The sequence below is a fragment of the Nomascus leucogenys genome, chromosome 16 (assembly GCF_006542625.1).
Source record: "Nomascus leucogenys isolate Asia chromosome 16, Asia_NLE_v1, whole genome shotgun sequence".
In the NCBI taxonomy this organism is placed as follows: domain Eukaryota; kingdom Metazoa; phylum Chordata; class Mammalia; order Primates; family Hylobatidae; genus Nomascus; species Nomascus leucogenys.
The window spans coordinates 2,150,740-2,159,494 of NC_044396.1; the positions used below are offsets into that span (position 1 = coordinate 2,150,740).

Sequence of the window (8,755 nt, forward strand, 5' to 3'; positions counted from 1 at the left end):
AATGGGACATGTTGGGGAAAGTTATTTATAAAATAATTCTTTTTAAAAAATTTTATGTATACATATTTAATTAAAATAGAATAGGCATAAACCAAAAAGAAGAAAAAAATCGGGATAAAGTGTCACTACCATTTTGTTTGCAACAGGAATCAGGAAATGAAACAAATTACCAGAAAAATATTCTAAGTTCATCCCAAAGTAGCTAGGTTACATAATCTTAAGAGTCAAATGCCATAATTAAGTATTATACCACTTAATCCACAAATGAACAAAAGAGGAGTCAAAAGTTTATCCTAGTTTAGGGTAATAATTTTACATTAAATATATAGTGATTCACTTCTCACAAAGTGGTACTGGCAACTTTTTTTAAATTTTGAGATGGAGTCTCACTCCGTTGCCCAGGCTGGAGTGCAGTGGTGCCATCTCAGCTCACTGCAGCCTCTGCATCCTGGGTTCAAGTGATTCTCCTGCCTCAGCCTCCCGAGTAGCTGGGATTACAGGCACGCACCACCACGCCTGGCTAATTTTTGTATTTTTAGTACAGACAGTGTTATACCATGTTGGCCAGGCTGATCTTGAACTCCTGACCTCAGGTGACCCCCCCCCCCACCCCCCACCCCCCCCGCCTCGGCCTCCCAAAGTGCTGGGATTACAGGTGTGAGCCACCACACCTGACCTCAAAGGCAATCATTCTAAATGTACTATGGTAGCATGTTAAAAATGGAAGTATGCTATAGAACTAAAGTAATATGAATAGCACTACTTATTACCTAGGAGAAAGGTACTGGTTCTCATGCAAAGCTAAGCCTGTATCAGTCATCCTAATCACAATGGCTTATAAAAGCATCAGCTTTCCAGTAGAGAAACTATTCTAGGAATGTCAGTAATCTCTTGAAAATTTCACATCTGTTAAACCAGGACAAGGCTACAACTATATTGAAATCTGAACAAGGTATCAGATGAAACAGTAAGATTCCCAGCCATAATGTAAGATAGAAAGGTCCTCATGCATATGCTTGCTGGCTCCAGGAAAGCTTCATGTGCATAATACAGAAGTTGCCAAAGAAGGAAACTGGAGCTACATTTCCATGGTGCCGTGAATTTTAAACCTCAGGAATGATGTGATCCATTAGGCTTTTCGTAATGCTTGGTGCCATCCGCTTAATAATATGCTCACAGCTGGGTGTGGTGGCTCATGCCTGTAATCCCAGCACTTTGGGAGGCCGATGTGGGCGGATCATGAGGTCAGGAGTTCGAGACCAGCCTGGGCAATATGGTGAAACCCCGTCTCTACTAAAAATACAAAAATTAGCTGGGCGTGGTGGCAGGCGCCTGTAATCTCAGCTACTTGGGAGGCTGAGGCAGAAGAATCGCTTGAACCCGGGAGGCAGAGGTTGCAGTGAGCCAAGATTGCACCATTGCACTCTAGCCTGGGTGACAGAGTGGGACTCTGCCTAAAAAAAAAAAAAAAAGTTCAAAGATAAAAGGAGGCATGATTGTAATAGTAACTACAGTCCCATATGTTGACAGTATGTCTGCCATTTGAGAGTTCTTCAATCCAATGACATTCTGTCTGTTAATTTCATAGATGTTATGTTCCGTGAGAAGGACCATTTCTAGCTGCAGAGCTGTTTTTCACTGTGGATCACTGTGGATGTTATTTTTCCTTTTTTCTTTTCTTTTTTCTTTTTTTTTTTTTGTGACAGTCTTGCTCTTGTCACCCAGGCTAGAGAGAGTGCAATAGTGCGATCTTAGCTCATTGCCACCTCCACCTCTCGGGTTCGAGCGATTCTCCTGCCTCAGCCTCCCAAGTAGCCAGGCGCCCGACACCATGCTCGGCTAATTTTTTTTTTTTTTTTTTTTTTTGAGACGCAGTCTCACTCTGTTGCCCAGGCTGCAGTGCAGTGGCCTGATCTCGGGTCACTGCAAACTCCGCCTTCCGGGTTCAAGTGATTTTCCTGCCTCAGCCTCCTGAGTAGCTGAGATTACAGGCTCCTGCCACCATGCCCGGCTAATTTTTGTATTTTTAGTAGAGACGGGGGTTTCACCATGTTGGTCAGGCTGGTCGTGAACTCCTGACCTCGTGATCCACCCTCCTCGGCCTCCCAAAGTGCTGGGATTACAGGCGTGAGCCACCGTGCCCGGCCTATTTTTCCGTTTTTAAAGATAAAACCAACATGTCCAGTGCTATCCTTATGCATGGTAATCATCCGTTCAAAGGGCCTGTCACGAATTGTCATGTCATGGTAATCTTCTCTCCAAAAGCCTGTCTGAGCACCTTGTGCGCTTTATCAGAGCTCCACCCTGCAGTTTTCACCACTGATCTGGAGTACTTGGTCCCCAAATCTCAGACCAACCAATGAGGCTGGAGAATTAGCCTGGACTAGCTGAACAAATGTATCATTATCTATTGATTTAAGCCTGAGTCTAATTTTTCAGTCTTGATCCTTACACAAAATGACTTCGCGAATCCCTTGCTTAATTTCTGCTCTACGAATTCCAGCACCATTGTCAGTTACAGGAGCCACCATACAGATCATACCGGAAGGTCTTGCTACCAACTGCCTCTGAATTGATGCACCAGAAACCACGGCCACATTCGCACGTATTTCTTCTTCATTTCAACTCAGGCCCATGTATTATTGAGAGAGCTCCGGATATAGTTTGGGATAGAGATTTCCATCTTGAGAGATGGGAGCAGCAGCTTCTGACAAAATTGCTGGGTTGGCAGGGTTTGCAGAAAAAGCAGTTTGAGCCTGAATTACATTGTCTACCTTCAAGTCTTCAAGAGATGGATAGAGAGACATTTTTGCAGGATTCTTCTGGCTCACAAGGACCCACTCGCTGCCGCTGCCGCCTCCGGTCACTGGCACCGACTTCTGAGGCCCGAGGGTAAGAGAGCGGCGCGCGCCGAGGACCGTTCCCGAGGCGCGTCATGGCGCCGCCTAAAAGAATTCTTCATAGCTGGAAATATTTTACGTATTTTCGGTGACTGTTCTAAGGGGTGGCTTGTTGGGAAGGGCTGTTGAAGCTGCAAGGATTTCTCTGGGCAATTGCACGCTATCTTCTCCTATGTAAGCATACCTTTGAATTCCTTCGGGCTTCCATTCTTGTCCCAAGCCCCTGTACACCAGCTCTGGAGCCAGCCAGGCAACCAATCTAAGCCTCCGCATTCTCCCCAGGAGTGGCTGACGCTGTTCTTTCTACCTATACCAGAGCGCCCTCTGCTGGACACACCCAGAAGTAACTCTCAACACTCGATGTTTGGAGTTGGCCCTCTCCCTCATTGGCCAGGAAAGTGACCCCTTTTCCTAGTGTGGGAGAAAGGCAAGTATTTCACTTCCTCCTATTTTCCCTCATCCCTCATCCCTCATCTCTCTCTTCCATCAAGACGGAGCTCTTCCCATGAAGCGAACGTTTCTGTTCGTGAGGTGTCTCTGAGCAGGGGTGAGCCGCTCAGTTTTGTCCTGTTGCTGAGCTCCCAGGTGACCTTGTTCAGGGTGAAGTGACACCGTGCAGACCACTGGGCGCTTGGAAAGGACACCTAGAAACTCTAACTTATTTGCATTGGGATGGAATCGTTATGAAGAATGACGTTAGAGCCCAGAATGTACAGTCAGAAGGGGGGCATAAAACTCTCTTTGAGCTTTTTAACAGCCAGCCCGAGGAGGATGGTGTAATCAGACAGGACAGTGTGGCGAAGAACAGTGACGGTCCCTCAGCATGTGTTGATGAACAGCAAAGCTGTCCTAACGTGCACGGAGACGTCAGGTTCACTCATTAACAAGAGTTTCATATCACATCCCGGCTTTACAGTGGTTATGAGTTAAACAACTGACACGTCTCTTTTGAACAGTTGAACATGCAAAGATCAAATCTGCAAATGCCAAGAATCTATGGTTCATGGTATGTATCTAAAAATAAACTGGCTGCTAAGGGGAAGTACAACTATCCCTGGGGCTGAAACCAAAGATAATTTCTACCGTTTAGTAGAAGACATCATATTGTGCAGTGACCAACATCCTCTACAACATTCTTATGATAAATATAAATGCCATGTGGTTCTTTTAATATTTCCTTGTTGTAGACTGAAGTCATGCTACCAAAGCATAATTCAGCAGAAAGAATTTGAGGGTGAGGCAGGGCTGTGTTTGGTATAAAAAGAATGGAGTCCAAAACACGCATCAGGAGGAGGGCTATTCTGGCGAGGTGGTAAGTCACTGGATGTTTGCCTGGGTACATTTTCTTCCATAGTGAACCTTCCAAGCTGATTGAGGACACTATTTTCAGCAATGGATTATCCTCTTTCCTAGTTGCTAAATGATCATTTTTATTTCTTAATACTCAGCAAAGACCTACTCCATCCCAATTAATGAACACAGGATCTTTCTGACCTTGAGCAGAAAATTAGATTATTTAAAACAAAATGTAGAATGCTGAAAAATTTGTGGTCTCACAGGGAATGCAGAAGACTCATTAGTCAATGGTTTAATAACTCTAAGCTATTATGTAGCATCACTTCGTAATCAGTTTTCATAATTAGATTGATTATATATCATACAATGGTGTGTAAAAACACATGGAAGGTCATGTTGATTTAACCCAGACAAGATAATTTGTCCAGGCTCAACTTTTCAAAAATAATCAGTGACGGGGCTGGGCGCATTGGCTTATGCACTTTGGGAGGCCTATGCGGGTGGATCAAGAGGTCAAGAGATCGAGACCATCCTGGCCAACATGGTGAAACCTCATCTCTACCAAAATACAAAAATTAGCTGGATGTGGTGGTGCGTGCCAGTAGTCTCAGCTACTTGGGAGGCTGAGGCAGGAGAATCTCTTGAACCCGGGAGGTGGAGGTTGCAGTAAGCCGAGATTGCACCACTGCACTCCAGTCTAGCAACAGAGCAAGACTCTGTCTCAAAAATAATAATAATCAGTGATGGAGTCTCACTATGTTGCCCAGGCTGGGCTGTAACTCCTGGGCTCAAGCAATGCTCTCATCTTAGCTTCTGGAGTAGCTGAGACTATAGGCATGAGCCACCTTGCCTGGCATCACTAATGATTCTTTTCTCTTTAACAGTGAAGGGAAGTCTGGGTGTGGTGGTTCAAGCCTGTAATCCCAGCACTTTGGGAGGCTGAAGCGGGAGGATTGCTTGAGCCCCAGATTTCAACACCAGCCTGGGCAACATGGTGAAACTCCAACTCTACAAAACTAGCCAGGCATGGTGGCATGTGCCTGTAGCATGGTGGTGCACACCTGTAGGCCTAGCTACTCAGGAGGCTGAGGTGAGAGACTCACTTGAGCCCAAGAAGTTGAGGCTTCAGTGAGCCGAGATCACACAACTGTACATCAGCCCAGTGACAGGGTGATCCCCTCGTCTCAAAAAAAAAAAAAAAAAAAAAGAGGGAACGAAAAAAATAGGTGGTCAATATGTTTGCCTTAATTTGTGTATTTGTTTTTGTGGAGCTTTTACACGTCTGAATTCAGGCTGGGTTTTAAGTGGACGGTCCTGCATCTGCTTGTGGCTTGCATAGGCAATGTTGTACAGAGGGACCGCATTAGGGTGTGGGTCTTGACATGGAAAACAGGCCCATCAGAGGATTTCCAGGTAACATAGACCAAGCCTTCTCAGGAGGGAGATTTGAGAGGGTGTGGGGGGGCAGGGAACATAATTACTAAGAAGTGGGAATTAATTCTGGGGAGAGAAGGGACAAAAAAATCACAGATACTTATTTCAACAGATATTACAATGGTTTGTGGCTTCCAAAGAGCCATAGTACATACAGAGATACATGATATATCCGTAGTATTAAAATTTCATGGTGAGGCATGATTAGGAAAAAATGTCCGCCGGTATAGAAAGGTGCATTGATATGCTGGGGCAGCTCTTGAGGTGTGTTAGAGGCCATGCGGTGATGATGAAGACGATCAGGGTGATGCCACGCCTTTGTTGAGGGTGTATTTATTGTATGCTAGGCCTGTGTAAGCACCACATGTGCATGATGTAATTTCATATTCAAAAGACCAAGTACGGAAGGTGAGATTTGCAGAAGTTGGGCAAGTTGTCCTGGGGAGGTGGTAATGTTTAGTGTTTGAGAATTCAGGCTGAGGTATGAGACCAGGCCTCCAACGATAGCATTTACTAGTCATTGGACCTCTGTTAGGCCTCACTTCCTCAATTATAAGTTGGAAATACTAATAGTAGCTTCTAAAGGGTTACTGGGAGAACTATATGACAAAATGCATATAAAGTGCATAGTAAAATGCTGAATAAAGGTTAGTTATTATAAGAATTATTATATTAAATATAATAATATATTTAATGCATATACTATTTTAAATACAATGACTATATATAATATCTATAATATAAACATAAACATTATAAAACATTCTATTTATAACATAAATATAACAATTATAATATTTTGCAATATATAACATAATAAAATTATTATTATTATTAAAGTCTGTGCTCTTCACCACTTCCTTTTTTGTTTCAGCTAGAGTGCTACATTTGGTTTCTTTTCTTTGTTTTTTTTTTTGAGACAGAGTCTCGCTCTGTCACCTAGGCTGGAGTGCAGTGGTGCGATCTCGGCTCACTGCAGGCTCCGCCTCCCGGGTTCACGCCATTCTCCTGCCTCAGCCTCCTGAGTAGCTGGGACTACAGGCGCCCGCCACCACACCGGCTAATTTTTGTACTTTCAGTAGAGACGGGGTTTCGCCATGTTGGTCAGGCTGGTCTTGAACTCCTGACCTTGTGATCTGCCCACCTCAGCCACCCAAAGTGCTGGGATTACAAGTGTGAGCCACAATGCCTGGCCCCTAGAGTTGGTTTCAATGTGTGTACTTTTTTTTGCTTGTCTCCACTTCTTTTGTGTTTGATTTCTTCTCCTATATATACATATATTTTAAATATAGAGACAGTGTCTCACTGTGTTGCCTAGGCTGGTCTTGACCTCCTAGACTCAAGCAATCCTCCTGTCTCAGCCTCCAAAAGTGCTGGGATTACAGGCATGAGCCACTGCACCTGGCCTCTTCTCTTATTCTTTTTTTTTTTTTTTTGAGACGAGGTCTCGCTCTGTTGCCCAGGCTGGAGTGCAGTGGCATGGTCTTAGCTCACTGCAGCCTCTGCCACTGGAGTTCAAGCGATTCTTCTGCCTCAGTCTCCTGAGTAGGTGGGATTACAGGTGCCTGCCACCATGCCCAGCTAATTTTTTATATTTTTAGTAGAGAGGAGGTTTCACCATGTTGGCCAGACTGGTCTTGAACTCCTGACCTCAGGTGGTCCACCCGCCTCGGCTTCCCAAAGCGCTGGGATTGCAGGCGTAAGCCATTGTGCCCGGCCAACTTCTATTCTTGATAAACATCAATAAATATGTCTTTAGGGATAATAAGCTGACATTTTAGGGCATAGCCAAGCGCACATAAAATAATATTCAATTTCACAGATGCTATTTTATCTTTCGAATATATTTGATATTTGAAATGCATCTTCAATAAAAAACAGATGACCAACTCAAACATTTTTTCTACATATATGAAAGGATTGGTATAATTAATAATGAAATTGCTTTTACAAATCACTAAGAGGTAATAACTCTTCCAATAGAAAAATGGGCAAAGGACAAGATGAGGCAATTCATGCCAAAAAAGGAACAAAAATGGCTAATAAACAGGTAAGCAGTGTTTACCCTGGTAACAATGAATTGTCTTTTTTTTTTTTTGGAGACTGGGTCTGTCTTTTTTTCTTTTTGAGATGGAGTCAGGCTGTCACCCAGGCTGGAGTGAGGGTCTCATTATCTTGCCCAGACTGGTTGTGAACTCCTGGGCTCAAGCCATCCTGCTTCTTGGCCTCTCAAAATGTTGGGATTATAGGTGTAAGCCACTGTGTCCAGCTGAATTGTCATTTTTGTTCATGAAATTGGTGAAATTTATTTTTTATTTTATTTTATTTATTTTTTTTTGAGACAGAGTCTTGCTCTGTCGCCCAGGCTGGAGTGCCGTGGCGTTATCTCGGCTCACTGCAACCTCTACCTCCTGGGTTCAAGCAGTTCTCCTGCCTCAGCCTCCCAGGTAACTGGGATTACAGGCATGCACTACCCACGCCCAGCTAATTGTTTTGTATATTTAGGGTTTCACCGTGTTGGCCAGGCTGGTTTCAAACTCCTGACCTAAAATGATCCGCCCGCCTGGGCCTCTCAAAGTGCTGGGATTACAGGCATGAGCCACTGTGCCTGGCCAAAATTTAAAATGATCATTATATCTCTTGCTAGTGAGAATGTGAAAACATAAGCAATCATGCACTATTGTTGGCGGCATAAAATAATTTAACCTGTTAATAAAAAGCAGAGCTGTTTTTGGAGGAAAGTTTATATGTATCAAAAGCCTTACAAATTATGCAAGACTTTTGATCAGGAATTCCATTTCTAGGGGTTTATCTTAAGGAAAAATATTATCTTTATATTTTCATGAATGCAAAGATGCATATGTAAGGATTATTATTGCAGTTGTCTTTATAATAATAAACAATTAGAAACAAGTTAAATACTGGCCGGGTGCTGTGGCTCATGCCTGTAATCCTAGCACTTTGGGAGGCTGAGGCAGGTGGATCACCTGAACTCAGGAGTTCGAAACCAGCCTGGGCAACATGGTAAAACCCCTTCTCTACTAAAAATACAAAAATTAGTTGGGTGTGGTGGTGTGCGTCTGTAATCCCAGCTACTCATGAGGCTGAGGCACAAGGGTTGCTTG

General features: G+C 43.7%; 1 pseudogene; it reads right to left on the bottom strand.

Annotated features, from left to right (window-relative positions):
• Positions 1–1,103: 1,103 nt before the first annotated feature.
• Positions 1,104–2,878, bottom strand: LOC105737648 (annotated as a pseudogene).
• Positions 2,879–8,755: the final 5,877 nt, after the last annotated feature.